Source organism: Bubalus kerabau, chromosome 18 (genome assembly GCF_029407905.1).
Source record: "Bubalus kerabau isolate K-KA32 ecotype Philippines breed swamp buffalo chromosome 18, PCC_UOA_SB_1v2, whole genome shotgun sequence".
In the NCBI taxonomy this organism is placed as follows: domain Eukaryota; kingdom Metazoa; phylum Chordata; class Mammalia; order Artiodactyla; family Bovidae; genus Bubalus; species Bubalus kerabau.
This window is the reverse complement of record NC_073641.1, coordinates 15,683,240-15,699,334: the sequence shown is the minus strand read 5'-3', so window position 1 is coordinate 15,699,334 and position 16,095 is coordinate 15,683,240. Positions and strand designations below refer to the sequence as shown.

Below are 16,095 nucleotides of genomic sequence, written 5' to 3'. Positions count from 1 at the left end.
GATCAATCACTAACTCCATTTTTTACTCCTTCTCCCTTCTCAAGAGAATGGGGGCTGGAGCTGAAAATTCCAAGCTTTAAATCATGGCTTGGGTCTTTCTAGTGACCAAGGCTCATCCCAGAGCCCGCCCAGAGTCCCCTCATCAGAGCAAAAGACTCCAGGGCTTCAGGAGCCTTGTATCAGGAACCAGGGTCAGAGATGGAATATTAGAACAAAAGAAGCTCTTACCAGCTTAGGGATTTACAAGTGTTTTAGGAGCTCTGTGTCAGGAACCAGGGCCAGAGAACAATATGCATCTATTTTCTGTTAACTCATGTCACCTTTTTAGATTGAGAGATAATACATGTAGAGCGCTTTGAGCATTGTCTGGCTAAATCCATTACTATGGCTCCAATAATGCATATAACATTAAATCTCAGTGGAGTACAAGGATAAATCTTTCTTTTTCTGACAAATCTATATGTTTGTTGGGCAGTTTTTCTGGCCCTGACTGGGCTCATTCTGCACCTCGAGTCAGCCATGGGTTGTGTAGGCAGTTCTGCTGATCTTGGCCGAGCTCTCTAACATGTTTGGGGATCTAGGGTGGCCAAAGCTGAGGCCACTTGGCTCTCTGTCACATTATCTCTCATCCTCCAGGAGGCTAACTGGCTTGCTGTAATGTCAGGGCAGGCTTCCATGAGCACCAGTTCAGTTCAGTCACTCAGTTGTGTCTGACTCTTTGTGACCACATGAACCGCAGCACGCCAGGCCTCCCTGTCCATCGCCAACTCCCGGAGTCCATCCAAACCCATGTCCATCGAGTCAGTGATGCCATCCAACCATCTTAACCTCTGTCCTCCCCTTCTCCTCCTGCCCTCAATCTTTCCCAGCATCAGGGTCCTTTCCAATGAGTCAGATCTTCATATCAGGTGGCCAAAGTATTGGAGTTTCAGCTTCAACATCAGTCCTTCCAATGAACACCCAGGACTGATCTCCTTTAGGATGGACTGGTTGGATCTCCTTGCAGTCCAAGGGACTCTCAAAAGTCTTCTCCAACACCACAGTTCAAAAGCATCAATTCTTCAGTGCTCAGCTTTCTTCACAGTCCAACTCTCATATCCATACATGACCACAGGAAAAACCATAGCCTTGACTAAACGGACCTTTATTGACAAAGTAATGTCTCTGCTTTTTAATGTGCTGTCTAGGTTGGTCATAACTTTCCTTCCAAGGAGTGAGTGTCTTTTAATTTCATGGCTGCAATCACCATCTGCAGTGATTTTGGAGCCCAAAAAAAGGAAGTCTGACACTGTCTCCACTGTTTCCCCATGTATTTGCCATGAAGTGATGGGACCAGATGCCATGATCTTCGTTTTCTGGATTTTGAGCTTTAAGCCAACTTTTTCACTCTCCTCTTTTACTTTCATCAAGAAGCTCTTTAGTTCTTCTTCACTTTCTGCCATAAAGGGTGGTGTCATCTGTGTATCTGAGGTTATTGATATTTCTCCCGGCAATCTTGATTCCAGCTTGTGCTTCCTCCAGCCCAGCGTTTCTCATGATGTACTCCACATGTAATAAGCAGGGTGACAATATACAGCCTTGATGTACTCCTTTTCCTATTTGGAACCAGTCTGTTGTTCCATGTCCAGTTCTAACTATTGCTTCCTGACTTGCATACAGGTTTCTCAAGAGGCAGGTCGGGTGGTCTGGTATTCCTGTCTCATAATTTTCCACAGTTTATTGTGATCCATAAAGTCAAAGGCTTTGAAGACCTCCTGAGGCCTAGGCTTAGAACTGGTATTCTGTCAGCTGCCACAGTTACTGGACTGGCCAAAGAAAGTCATAAGGCCATCTCAGATTCAAGAAATGGGAAAATAGATCCTGACTTTTAATGGGAGGGAACAGCAGATTCAAATTATAGGAGGGCATAAATATGTAGAGGGATGGGGCCATTTTAGCAATTAGTCTACCACATTGGCACACAAAAGCTCAATAAATATTAAATATTATTTTTATATTTATAAGTTGCCTAGTTGTATTTTGGGGGTTTTAAATTGAGATTATTAATTTGTAAGAGCCCTTCTAGATGTTGCAGTTTTTTTGTCTTTGAATTTTGGGGTGGACTGTTATTGCTTTTTGCTTTTTTGCCCTATAGAAGTTTACATTTTTACTGTAATAAGACGTATCAGTCTTTTTTCCTTTATGACTTCTGCCTTGGTCTCATGCCTAGAAAGCCCTGTCCTACTCCAAGACTGTAAGTTTTTTAGATCACCTACATTTCTTATAGTACTCTTATGTTTTATTTTTCACAGTTAAACCCTTTCTCTGTCATGAAGACTGACATTTTTTTTTTGGAAAGACTTTTTTCTAATTATTAAGTGAACCAAAAAGGAAATCAACACAGAAACTATAGTAAGTATAAGAGAAAGGCCAGCTTACTAAATATGAGTTTCAGATTTACCATAGCTTACTTTCAAAGACCCTGTCCTTTTCCACCTACTCTGAGATTTTCTATACCTCCTGCTTAGCATTCAAAAGGATAGTCTCATATTTCTCTCCACATGTAGCTGGTATCTTTGATATCTAATCTTATTTGTCATGAAGACCAAGAGAAAATTCTTTTTCTGCCTCACATTGTAGGCAGAGCTATGGGGACTGAAATAATCATAGCCTTCAGGTAACACCTGCTTGCCGCAATGGATGACATATATACTATAAAGCTCCATTGTCAGATCTAATCATTCTAACACTGAAAATTATACATTTATACAGCATACAGATTCTAATAGGAATTTTCTGCCAAGGCGCAACATAAAGTATCTCTTAACTATTTAAGTAAAAGAGAAGATGAATGATATTAGATTCCATCTACAAATTGGACAGCTCTTTTGGAGGTCTCATATTCAGTCATTTTTTCATTTTACAAATACTTATTGAATATCTGTTATGTTATTATTTAATCTCAATGCCACCTTATCCTAAACTATATTTAAACATTCCTATAAATCCTCCCTTTGGAGGATCCTCTGTCTCAATGACTGTCACCAGTTACCCAAGTCAAAAGACTTGTTCCTCGCCTCTTTTTCTCTAACTTTCCTATCAACCCCCAAGTCTTCAAATTCTTTCTCTTCTTTATTTGAGGTGTCACCCCTATAATCCAAACCTTGGTCGTCAGTCTTAGCCACAGTTTTTGGTTCCTACTTATATACTTTCCTTATGAAGACCAAGATCTTTATGAAATGCGAATGTGGTGCATCACACTCTTAAAATTCTTCTTATGATTGCCATGAATCTTAGGATAAAATCACACCTCATTCATATGGTTTATAAAGCCCTATACAGTTTGACCATGACTTAGCTCTCCTGGCTTCTCCTACTCAGTGTTTTAGCCAGAGAATTCATGGTGTTCCCAGAGTAGTTGCTTAAAAAATATATTTGGTGAATGGATGGATGAAAATATGTCATCAGTGATAATGACTTAAAATTCAGCATTCATTCCTGATACCTAAGGAATATAGGCCTAGATTTGGCATTTTTATATGGACAATGACAGTTATAACTTCCACTAGAAAGTAAATATTTCAAACTCTTTATGAAATAGCTCATTGTGAATTTCTTTATGCAAAAAAAAAAAAAGTTTCCAGGGGAAATTTCTATTATATAGTTATGTAATAAAAAATTACAGTGTAGAGTAATATGCAGCAGGAAGCTAACCTGACCAACAGACTCATGGGAATTTTGAGTGTATACCAGTTGACTATGAGGCAGAAAGGAAGCTACACATTAAAAGAGATGATCTTTGTCATATTCCCTTGTCACCACGGGGAACATTCAAATAGTGACTTGGTGCCTTACAAACCCAGTTGGTGGATCTGTACAGTAATAGTCTAATTAAGGAATACTATATATATTAATATGGGCTTCCTAGGTCTCAATGGTAAAGAATCTGCCTGCCAGTACAGGAGATGCGGGAGAAACAGGTTTGGTCCCTGGGCTAGGAAGATCCCCTGGAGGAAGAAATGGCAACCCACTCCAGTATTCTTTCCTGGAAAATCCCATGAATGGAGGAGCCTGGCGGGCTATAGTTCATAGGGTCACAAAGATTCAGACACCGCTGAGCAACTGAGCACACAATATATGTTAATATACATTAATGCATTAATAGCAAAGCTTATTCTACATATGTCAACCTGGATATGGAAGAAGTTGAAGACAGAGCCAGGCTCTGAAGTACTGGGTCAGAAGCAACCTACCTGAGAAGGAACAGAAAGTGAACTTCTCATGAGTGGGTCTGGACTGGCCCAGGGCAGGAAAGCCAGACTCTCTGGACTTGTATGACCTGGAAGCTGCTTGGGCCTGGGGAAACTCATGACAGTAAGCAGAGCATAATCCTGAGAAAAGCCAAAATACTTACTTGTTGTTCAGACCAAGAAGGTAATAACATGCAGCTTGCCCTAGCTGGTGGAAGAAGTACCCAGAAGAATGCAGAGAAGACATGATGTGGATTCATACCCTGGAACCCGTCTCATTCCTGCTCTACTGGACCTAGACCCTGTGCGCTCAGCGCTGTACTCCCATAACTGCACAGACGTAGCCGAAGGGAAGTAAGAACAGAACAGACCTTCTTGGAATGGCAAAAAGGACCCAAGGCTACTCAGTAAGGGGTTTAGCAGCTCATCAAAAGTGTTTTTAATGATACTGAAAAATTATAAAGTTACAGAAGAGGTACATAGTAGAATGTGGTCAATTGAAACCTATATGTAACTTTCAAACCTTCATTCCCTCATGCCACAAATATTAACTGAATGTGGTTACTATATGCCAGGGACTGTGCTACATACCACGAGGAATGTAGATGTAACAAACTTAGGTCCTATTTGCAAAGGACTTAGATTGTATTTGCTTATTGAAATTTACTCTGTACCCCTGTCTTTATCATATTTAATTCATGATCGCTTGCCTAAAAAATACACCTTAAGATTAGTAAAGGGAAAAGAATACTAGGCAAAAAAAAAATTAAACATTAGGATCAGTCTAGTTCTTCTAACTGGGTTCAGAATTGTAATGTGAGCTTTCTGGCAATAAAGACAAAGGGGAAACAAACATATCATTAAAAATGATCAGGAACAGAGTTTTTCCTGGTACTGTTTGTGAGATACAATGTGGTGAAATGTGCATGATATAGGGGAAATTGTGTAAATACAGTGAATACTTACATAGTATATGTATTATGTATGTGTATAAGTAGAGTTTTATGGGCTATTTCTTATTCTGATCCTTCTTAAAAGGTCAAGTTATGATCAACCTAGACAGCATATTAAAAAACAGAGACATTACTTTGCCAACAAAGGTCCATCTAGTCAAGGCTATGGTTTTTCCAGTGGTCACATATGGATGTGAGAGTTGGACTATAAAGAAAGCTGAGCACCAAAGAATTGATACTTTTGACCTGTGGTGTTGGAGAATACTCTTGAGAGTCCCCTGGACTGCAAGGAGATCCAACCGGTCCATCCTAAAGGAAATCAGTCCTGAATGCTCATTGGAAGGACTGATGGTGAAGCTGAAACTCCAATGCTTTGGCCACCTGATGCGAAGAACTGACTCATTTGAAAAGACCCTGATGCTGGGAAAGATTGAAGGCAGGAGGAGAATGGGATGACAGAGGATGAGATGGTTGGATGGCATCAATGACTTGATGGACATGAGTTTGAGTAAGCTCTGGGAGTTGGTGATGGACAGGGAGGCCTGGCATGCTGCAGTCCATGGGGTCGCAAAGAGTCCGACACAGCTGAGTGACTAAACCAAACTGAACTGAAAAGGCCAAGGCAATACAGGCTAGTAAGGGTGATAAGGCACATACATAAACAATTAGAATCCAAGATAGAGGGTGATAAGTGCCCTGGAGAGTAATAGAGAAGTTGATATGGGAGTTCAGGGGAAGGAGAGATTTCTTTCAGGATAAAAGAAAGTGGCAAAGTCATAATTGATCCTTGAAGGTAGGATCTGGACATAGGAAGCCCAGGAGAGGGAGTTCCCTTCCCCTAAGACTATCTGCCAGAATTTAGGAACAGGCACATTAAAGTAAGTTGAGTATCCAAGACAAACATGCTAAAAACTAATGAAATGACTCCAAGAAAAAGAATGTTGCTACACCTTAAACTTACACTGTGTTATATGGGAAGTATAGCTCAGTAAAGCTGGACAAAGAACAAAGTTCAGTGTGTAGAGATTTACACCCCTCAAAAAAAAGAAAAAAGAGAATGTGCAAACAGCATTACTTTGGAGGCTGACCTGGTTTTAGATGTTTGAATAATCTCACAAAGTCTCAGTTTCTTCAGTCCTAAAATAGAGATAACATTTACTACCTCTCATAATTTTTGTAAGGCATGCAGGAACTAATGTAGATGAGAGCATCTGGCACAGTGGTTGATACCATGGGTACATAGTAACTTATAATTTTCTCCTTGCCATTCAAGGTAGAAAAAAGTAGTTCTAAGGACCTGGATAATTAAGAACTGACTACGATCTTCTTCAACTCATGGCAGAGTCACATCGTGATGAATGCATAGTAAGTTGAAAAGTCAGAATCCTTTTAATACACCTAATCTACCAAACATCATCACATCATCCTAGCCTACCTTAAACATTCTCAGAGCACTTACATTAGCACAAGCCTATTTTATAATCAAGTGTTGAATGTCTCGTGTAATTTACTGAATACTGTCCTGAAGGTGAAAAACAGAAATGTGTGGGTATAGATTGATTGTAAGTGTATTGGTTGTTTACCCTTGTGATCACATGGCTGACTGGAGGCTGCAGTCTACCGCCCAGCTCCATGACAGAGTATCTTCCCGTGTAGCGCTAGCCTGAGAAAAGGTAAATATTCAGATTTTGAAGAATGGTTTCTGTGGAATTCTTTTCACACCATCATAAGTCAAAAAATCTTAAATCTAGCCGTTGTAATTCAAGGGCTGTGTATATTCATGAATATTGAAAGTTACAAATGCTTTATCAGTGACTGGGAACAGGATATAAAGACCTACCAGGGAAACCTTAGTAGTGAAAACTTAGAATTCCTGAGGATCTCCACTCCCTGGGACACCATTCTAAAGAGGAGAGTCTTAATAGTATCCCAAGATGAAATCTTATATGTAAGCTAAACACATCACCTGTATGAGAGCAGGATGATGTAAGAGCAGCCCATGGGAAAAACTTAGAACCTTGACTTGTTTTTCGGTTTCAGTGTGAATCAGCCGCTTGATGTGGCTGCCGAAGAACAAGAGAGGAAGGAACTGCTAATCAGATGACACTCTAGGTCTGGGGTGTTAGTTGCCAAGTACAGTGCAGACTTTTCAGTCCTGCCTTGCTCAGTCTCCATGTAATATTCACACTGTTGGCCACACATTCTTTCTTGATTTGCAGAGAAACAAAATTAATTTTATTCTGTTATGAACATTCCTCAAATTTCTTTCAAGCTTTATTTTCCTGACACTTGCCTCTCAAACTCTAGTTTTTCTCTGCTGTAAATCTCTTTTCGGACACCTTTCCTTGAACAGACATACATGCTGGAGTCTCTCCCACACACACTTCCATCTGAAACACTCCCTCAACCCACCAGGTGTGCACTTTTCCTTACCCTACTTTTTCCAGACTTCCCCAGTGTTCTTATCTACATACTGTCCTGAGAGGCCCCAGTCCATTCGAAGATTTGTACATCTGAAGACGTCTGTAGCTGTGTCTCCCATCTGAACCCCTCTCCTTGCCTTTAGGTTCATATTTCCAGTTGCCAGATCACCACGCTTTAAAACCCTGGCATATCTCATAAGCACTTAAAAATCAACATTTTCTTCATTTACTGGTCAAATATATTTTGTGCTCTAGTTTCTTCTTGTGTGGGTGTATGCACAGTCACTCAGTCCTGTCTGACCCTCTGTGGTCCCATGGGACCCTCTATATTCCACCAAGTTCCTCTCTCCATGGAATTTTCCAAACAAGAATACTGAAGCGGGTTGGCATTTCCTTCTCCAGGGACTCTTCCCCACCCAAGCATTATAGCCGCATTTCTTGCATCTCCCACATTGGCAGGCAGACTCTTTACCATTGTGCCACCTGGGAAGTCCCTCTAGTTTCTTCTTATGTGTGCTTTAATTTTCTCTCGGGGTTTACTCCATGTATTATCCCTTTTAATCTGCTTGTCAGCTTGTATGGGTTTTTCAATGTTAAGTTATCATTTCTGAAGCTTACCTAGTAATGTTTCCCGAAAGCTGACCTTGTATTTTCATCTTGCTTAGGAAATGTTTTAAGAACTTTTTTTTTATATTTATTGGTGAGGAAACTCTCTTCTCTGCTTCAAAGAGTAGCTTTAAAGGGTTGGGAAGATCCCCTGGAGAAGGGAAAGGCTACCCACTCCAGTATTCTGGCCTGGAGAATTCCGTGGACTGCATAGTCCATGGGGTTGCAACGAGTCAGACACAACTGAGCGACATTCACTATCACAAAAGTAAATGACATTTGAATGCCCCCTAGAAGAAGGACCAGACCAGCGGGATAATTGGAACATGGCGTGGGCCAACACAGAGCCATGTGGGCCGTGCCCTCTGACTATGTCTCTGCCTATCTCAATTAGGACAGGAGGATATCAAGAAAAGTAATGTATTAGGTTAATAACTATGGGTAACTTGAAGAGAATGGCCGAATTGCCAGAATGATTGGTGTGATTGCTGATACGTATTTAACAGCATTGATGTTGGAGTTACCTTGGATGAGTGATCTTAGATAAGTGATTTGACCTCTCTGTGCCTCAGTCTCTCTGTCACAGTGTTGTTCAAAGATTAAATGAGTTCATATATGTAAAGCCAAACAGCAGCTAGAGGCTTATTCATTAACTCGATGATGTAGCAAGCCAGCCGTCTAATACTTGTGCTCCAGGTTGTCAGCCTTAAGTTGGAGATACACTAGAAAGCAGTATCCCTTTGAAGCTTCTCTAATAATCCATTTATAATGTAACATTCATTATATCTGCAATGATTACTTCTGACTTCATATCACTGAGCTTTGTTCTGAATTCAAGAATTTAAACCACCTGATTTTTTTAGGCCCTTTCCAACTGTGAATTTATGAATCTTCATTTACTGGTCAAATATATTTTGTGCTCTAGTTTCTTCTTGTGTGAGTGTATGCACAGTCACTCAGTCCTGTCTGACCCTCTGTGGTCCCATGGGACCCTCTATATCCCACCAAGTTCCTCTCTCCATGGAATTTTCCAAACAAGAATATTGAAGCGGGTTGGCATTTCCTTCTCCAGGGACTCTTCCCCACCCAAGCATTATAGCCGCATTTCTTGCATCTCCCACATTGGCAGGCAGACTCTTTACCATTGTGCCACCTGGGAAGTCCCTCTAGTTTCTTCTTATGTGTGCTTTAATTTTCTCTCGGGGTTTACTCCATGTATTATCCCTTTTAATCTGCTCGTCAGCTTGTGTGGCTTTTTCAATGTTAAGTTATCATGTTTTTCAAATCACGTGTCTGAGTTTAGAATAGCAACTAGAGCTTTTTTTTTTTTTTTTTTAGTGTGTAAATTTTCAGTCATAACTAAAAGTCATGAAATTAGGATAGCTTTAAAATTGTCAGCTCATTGTATATAGAATCTAGATAGAAAAATGGTAGTGATGAACCCGTTTGCAGGGCAGGAATACAGACACACACATAGAGGACATACTTGTGGACACAGTGGGGGAAGAAGAGGGGGGATAAATTGAGAGTGGCATTGAAATATATATACTACCATGTGCAAAATAGATAGGTATTGGGAAGCTGCTATATAACACAGGGAAATCAGCTTGGTGTTCTGTGATGACCTGAAGGGGTGGGATGGGAGTGGGAGGGAGGTCTAAGAGGGAGGGGATATATGTACACTTATAGCTGATTCATGTTGAACAGCAGAAACCAGCACAACATTGTAAAACAATTATCCTCCAATTAAAAAACATTTTTAAATGTCAGCTCATGGCCAAACTCTTTTCATGTACCTCTTCATCCTCCAATTACTTTGAAACATATGCCCAATATTACTTTAATAGTAAGTATTTCATATAGCTCTGAGATAAATTTTTTTCAAAAATATATAACCACAATACCATTGTCACATGTGAAAATAATGAACACTCATTTGTGGTTGAACCAGTCTTTAAAAAGAAAAGCAAGCTAGTTATTACCCAGGCCTAGGAAGAGGATTTAGACATCATTGTTCACTCAACAAAACCCATGCGTAGATGACCCCAAAAAAAGACTAAGTATAAAATAATGTACTGAGGAGAGAAATCTCTCTCCTGAGTAATTTATTAAGGATTTCAATTCTGAAAAGTATGCCCCAAACACCAATAAAATGTGCCAGAAGCAATTTATTCATCCTCCTAGAGAAAAATAAAGATGGAATGTCTTTTTGAGTTGTGGTTTTCCTTGTATGTGGTAGACCCTTTGGTAATGAATTATTGAAGAAGTCTTGATTTCATTTGTGACACAGCACTCTATTTATTCTAGATGCTTCAGAGTCTCAGGTGGCTTTTCTTAAGCCAATTAAAAGATTTAAGAAAAGTCTTTGTCCATTTATAATAACTTTATTTAAAATTTATAATGAGGAAACCACTGTCCTACACACAAAACTAGAAGAAAGTCAATTTGACTATTATTCTATTCTTTTTCTTGTTTTTCAGAATCTGCCACTTTTCTATTTCATCCTATATAAACTGAGTGATAGGAACCTTTTCTTAAGTTCTGTTTATTTAAAGTAGAAATATTACAAACATCTCTAGTATCACAGTGCTTCATAAGACCTTAAGCCATTTCTTTCAAAAGATTTTTATTTTTATTCCTGTTTCTTGGAAAAGATGACTTTGAAGAGTCCTTTTTTCATTTATTTGCAATGAAATTTGGAAACAAGAACTTACTTCCATTACATTCCAAAATCTAAAATAAAATTACCTTTTTTCATTTTTTTTTAAATGGGTCCCTAACATTTTAAGAAAGAGTTGAAAGTGGGTCCTTCATTCCCAGGGGAGCCTTCATATAATATAATTGGGTCTACTCTTAAGCCTTGTTGATAGAGGAAATTGTACACACTGAGATTATATGTGGTGCTGTTTCCAAATAGTATGTTTTCACCATGTAAGATGGAGATTGAACCATTATTGTTTCCCTGGTCACTTTAGTCATCAAATTTAAGTGCTATGTTTATTTTTATATTAAAATGGGATGGTATAATGAGAGAAAATGGATAATGCTTTTGACTTTATCAGCTACTAGAAGTACTCAGAATAAAGACCACTGGAATATCTCCATATTTGGGATAATTCTGCTCTGTATTCAGTATGTTTGTAGCTGAGTTCATGGTGTACCTTTCTGTAAATGGCTGTTTATGGGAAGTGTAGTGTTACCTTTTCAAGAGTACTTTGAAAGTTCAAACTTTTCATACAGTTTCTTTCTAGAGCTGCTTAACATTTTCTGCCCAATCTAAAAATTACTTTCCTATGCCAGCAGGTGGAAGCAAGAGCAGTTGAATCATAAGACTGCTTTCTAAGTATACTGGCATGTCCTGTAGATAATCTGTCCATGACTCAAAGTATCTTTATGATCTATCCCTTATTTTAATTACTTTTCTTCAGCAACTTTATTATCCTAGCACTTTCTCTTGATTGCTTTATCACTGTATTTACTTAGTGTTGGGGCTGAATTTACTAATCATTCTAAGGCAGGCTAATTTAGATTTTTTTTATTGCTTTCTTATACTTGATTTAACAGTTGCAACATATATGCTGTGTGCCTGTACATTCTTCCACATTTGCCGAAAAGTAAAAAGATAACTAAGATACGGTCTTCATTCTCAAAGAGCTTACTTTCTAGTGGAATGAGAAGGATGTTGTCTTCATTCTTGGCCTGGCCTGGGAAGAACAGATCACTCAGCCATCCTAGTGGATCTCCAACTAACCTATGGCTGGCATTCAGTATTCATACAGATTTTAATTCATTCAACGAATATTTACCAAGTACTAGGTACTGTAGAGGAGCTTAATTTATAAACTTGTGCTTTTTTCCTAACAGAACTTAAAAAAAAGAAAAAAGACCAAAACACTCTTCAGGAGAAGTATCATTTATTTTTAAAATTTTCAATTCAGATTTTATAGATGCAGTTGACATGTAGACCCTAAAACATTAAACTTAGGATTTAGAAGTTATAAGTAACTACTGTGAGTAACATTTCCTAGAATATACTTAGAAGACCTTCCACAAATACTAATCAAAATAAAAATAAAAGTAAGCTATTCTAGGGGTTTCCCCAGAGGCTCACTGGTAAAGAATCCACTGGCAATGCAGGAGACACTGGTTTGATCCCTGGAACGGGAAGATCCTCTGGAGGAGGATACGGCAGCCCACTCCAGTATTCTTGCCTGGAAAATCCCATGGACAGAGGAGCTTGTTGAGCTACAGTCTATCAGATCACAAAGAGTCAGACACAACTGAAGCGACTGAGCACAAGCTATTCTGTATAAATTCTATTAGCTGTTTGTTGACAGCTAATAATAATAATAAAGTATTTTATACAAAGAATATAAAAGAAAGAGGAAAACCAAGTTCTACGGTTGTGTGTGTGCACGCTTAGAAATATAAGAATCTCCCCAAGGTAGAGTTACTTGTTCTGTCTTACAAATTTCCCCATCACTTTATTCGTATAAAATTTGCTGCCTGATGTTCTCATCTATCTCTGTGTCTCTTCTTCACAAGTCTATAAGCTGAAAGGCAGGAACTGTGATCTTATTCATCTTCATAATCTCAGTATTTACTAAAGGAATGAGCGAATCAACTAATTTATTTCATGGGAAAGCCCTTTGTAACGAGCCCTTTTGAGAGTGGGAGATAAAATCTGCAATGGAGGCATAATCACAGAGGATGGTAACAAATCAGTATTTTTACCTGAGAAATCACCAGGGAATAAAGAACTAGCACTCATTGCATAGGATGCCTCAGCTGAGCCTTGTTTACAAGAAATGTATATTATTGGTTTGCCTGAGTACCTTAAGAAAGCATTTGGAACTTCCTAGGCATACACTTCATCAGGTGGTACACTTGCTTACCTAAGAATAATCGAAGGGCTCTGGAAAAAGTGAGGCCTGAGTGCAAAGTGTCACCATCAGCTTGTCTCAGTTTGAGTTGTTTTACTCTTTTGATGCCTTCAAACTGTGGTGCTGGAGGACTCCTGAAAGTACCGTAGACAGCAAGAAGATCAACCAGTCAATCTTAAGGGAGATCAACCCCGAATATTCACTGGAAGGACTGATGCTGAAGGTGAAGCTCCAGTATTTTTGTCATCTGATGCAAACAGACAAGTCATTGGAAAAGTCCCTGATGCTGGGAAAGGTTGAAGGCAGAAGGAGAAGAGGGCATCAGAGGATGAGATGGCTGGATGGTATCACCAATGTAATGAACTTGAACTTGGGCAAACTCTGGGAGATGATGAGGGACAGGGAGGCCCGGCATGCTTCAGTCCATGGGGTCACAAAGAGTCTGACGTGACTGGGCGACAGAACAACAACAGCCATTCTTCAGACATGTCACAAAAAGGTGCTCATGCGTGCTTGGTCTGTTTCTCAGAGACGGATGAAAGCTTAAGTGGGCACCCTTCCACAGTCCTGGCAGCAGCCCTTCAGAGAGTGGTACAGAGAGATCAGACAAGTGATGTCAGTGTATATGCTTTAGCTGCCTACCTTCTCTCCTCATTACAATCAGGGCGGAAAAATCAGGAAGATGCAGATGGTGACAAATCTGATTTTTTTTTTTTCTAAGATTCAGGTGCAACATGAATATAGCATGGTAGTTAAGAATATGGGCTTTGTAATTAGGGTTTAAATTCCAGCTCCATACCAGCTGTATGACCTTGAGCACACTATTTCTGTCTGCCCAGGAAAATTGTATTAATAATGCCTACCTCTTAGCTGGTTGGGAGGATTGAATAAAAAAATGCATGTAAGTTCTTGGTATAGTGCCTGGCATATTAATTTACTTTCGCTAAATATTAGGGGTGATGATGATGCTCATCATTCACATGTGTGACCAGTTGCTAGCTTAGGAGCATAGGTGAAGAGTGGTAAACTGAGGCTGAGAATCCAGGAGAAAGATCAAGTTTTGAACGTGTCGCATTTGAGATATCTATGGGTCTGGAGCCCCATCTTGACATCTGGATGGACTCATGGGAAAACACCCAACTATTCTGAATGGTTACAGGAAGAGAAGCCAGCAAAGGAGACTAAGAAGAAATGGTCAGAAAAATTGAAGGACTAGGAAAGCAGAAAAGCGACATTGCCAGAGTGCTTTTGGTAGAAGAATCAGTGACAAACAAGGCAGTGTAGTCAGAACATGAAAAAATTACAGGACTCAAAAGCTGAAGACCATGGGTTAGGGGACACATCTTTCTTTAAAATTCAAAGAAAGAAAGTGGGACTAAGTAGAGATATAAGTGCCATTTTTTGTATTTTAATTATATTTTTTGTAAACTTAAAAACCAAGCTGGAATGGTCTTTCTGGACATTAATTCCACTAAAAAACATCAAAAGAAATGATCTTGGCCAAGAATTTGATTCTCTGTTTGCTGTTAAAGTTGACTTATTCTAAGGCATTTAATTCCAGAACATTCTGTTCATAAAACAGTTTGATCCTAAGTCAAATTAAAAGGTCTGCAAATGAAAAAGCTGTTGTCTGGAACACTAGTGGCTCAAATACCAGATGTTTAACTTCGTTAGGGGCTTGTTGTTGTTGTTGTTCAGTCGCTAAGTCATGTCTGACTCCTTCCAACCCCATAGACTGTAGCATGCCAGGCTTCCCTGTCCTTCACTATCTCCCAGAGTTTGCTCAGACTCATGTCCATTGAGTCAGTGATGCTGTCTAAACATCTCAACCTCTGCTGCCCCTTTCTCGTTTTGTCTTCAGTCTTTCCCATCATCAGGGTCTTTTCCAATGAGTCAGCTCTTTGCATTAGGTGGCCAAAGTATTGGAGCTTTAGCATCAGTCCTTCCAATGAATATTCAGGGTTGATTTCCTTGAGGATTGACTGGTTTGATCTTCTTGCTGTCCAAGGGACTCTAAAGACTTTTCACCAGCACCATAGTTTGAAAGCATCAATTCTTGAACGCTCAGCTTTCTTTATGGTCCAACTCTCACATCCATATGTGACTACTGGAAAAACCATAACTTTGACTATACAGACCTTTGTTGGCAGAGTGATGTGTCTGCTTTATAATATGCTGTCTAGGTTTGTCATAGCTTTCATTCCAAAGAGCAAGGGTCTTCTTTCATGGCTGCAGTCATTGTCCATAGTGATTTTGGAGCCCAACAAAATAAAAATCTGTCACTGCTTCCAGTTTTTCCCCTTCTATGAAGTGATGGACCAGATGCCATGATCTTAGTTTTTTGAATGTTTCAAGAAGTTTCAAGCCAGCTTTTTTACTCTCCTCTTTCACCTTCAACAAGAGGCTCTTTAGTTTGTCTTTGCTTACTGCCATTAGAATGGTATCATCTACATATATGAGGTTGTTGATGTGGGAGACCTGGGTTCAATCCCTGGGTTGGGAAGATCCCCTGGAGGAGGGAAAGGCTACCCACTCCAGTATTCTGGCCCGGAGAATTTCATGGACCATACAGTCCATGGTGTCGCAAAGAGTCAGACACGTAGAAACTGCTCGGTAAATGACTCCTCCTTTCCTCACTGTCTCTGTTCTTTCTTCCCTCCAAAGAAGACACCAGGGAACTGCTTTATGAGTCAAAAAGAGAAAGGGTACCAACAGGAGGATACAGGCATACACTCATTCCTGAAAGGAGATCACCTAGCGCAGCACTGCCATCTAGACCTTTCCGCTCTGATGCTGATATTCTCTGTCTGTTCAGTATGGTTGCCACTTGCCATGGTGGCTGTTGAGCATTTGAAGTGTGCCTAGTGCAACTAAAGAACTACGTTTTTTGTTTTGTTTACTTTAAATAACCACATGTGGCTACTGTGTTAGAAAGGATAGATGTAAGGGATAACGTGCTGCCTGGCTCGAGGCTTCAAGGTAGAAGAACGCTAGGTGCCTA

At 39.7% G+C, this 16,095-nt stretch overlaps 1 protein-coding gene across 3 annotated transcripts in view; it reads left to right on the top strand.

The window, feature by feature from the left end:
* The window catches only part of NLN (neurolysin), a 93,323-nt gene that overhangs the window by 6,787 nt on the left and 70,441 nt on the right, over positions 1-16,095 (top strand). The window contains exon 2 of one of the 3 annotated variants that reach the window (XM_055554450.1): positions 6,456-6,547. The exons of the other annotated variants lie outside the window; for them this stretch is intronic. The gene's annotated coding sequence lies outside the window, so the exon portion shown is untranslated. The remainder of the gene's footprint in view (positions 1-6,455; positions 6,548-16,095) is intronic. 3 annotated transcript variants of the gene reach the window in all.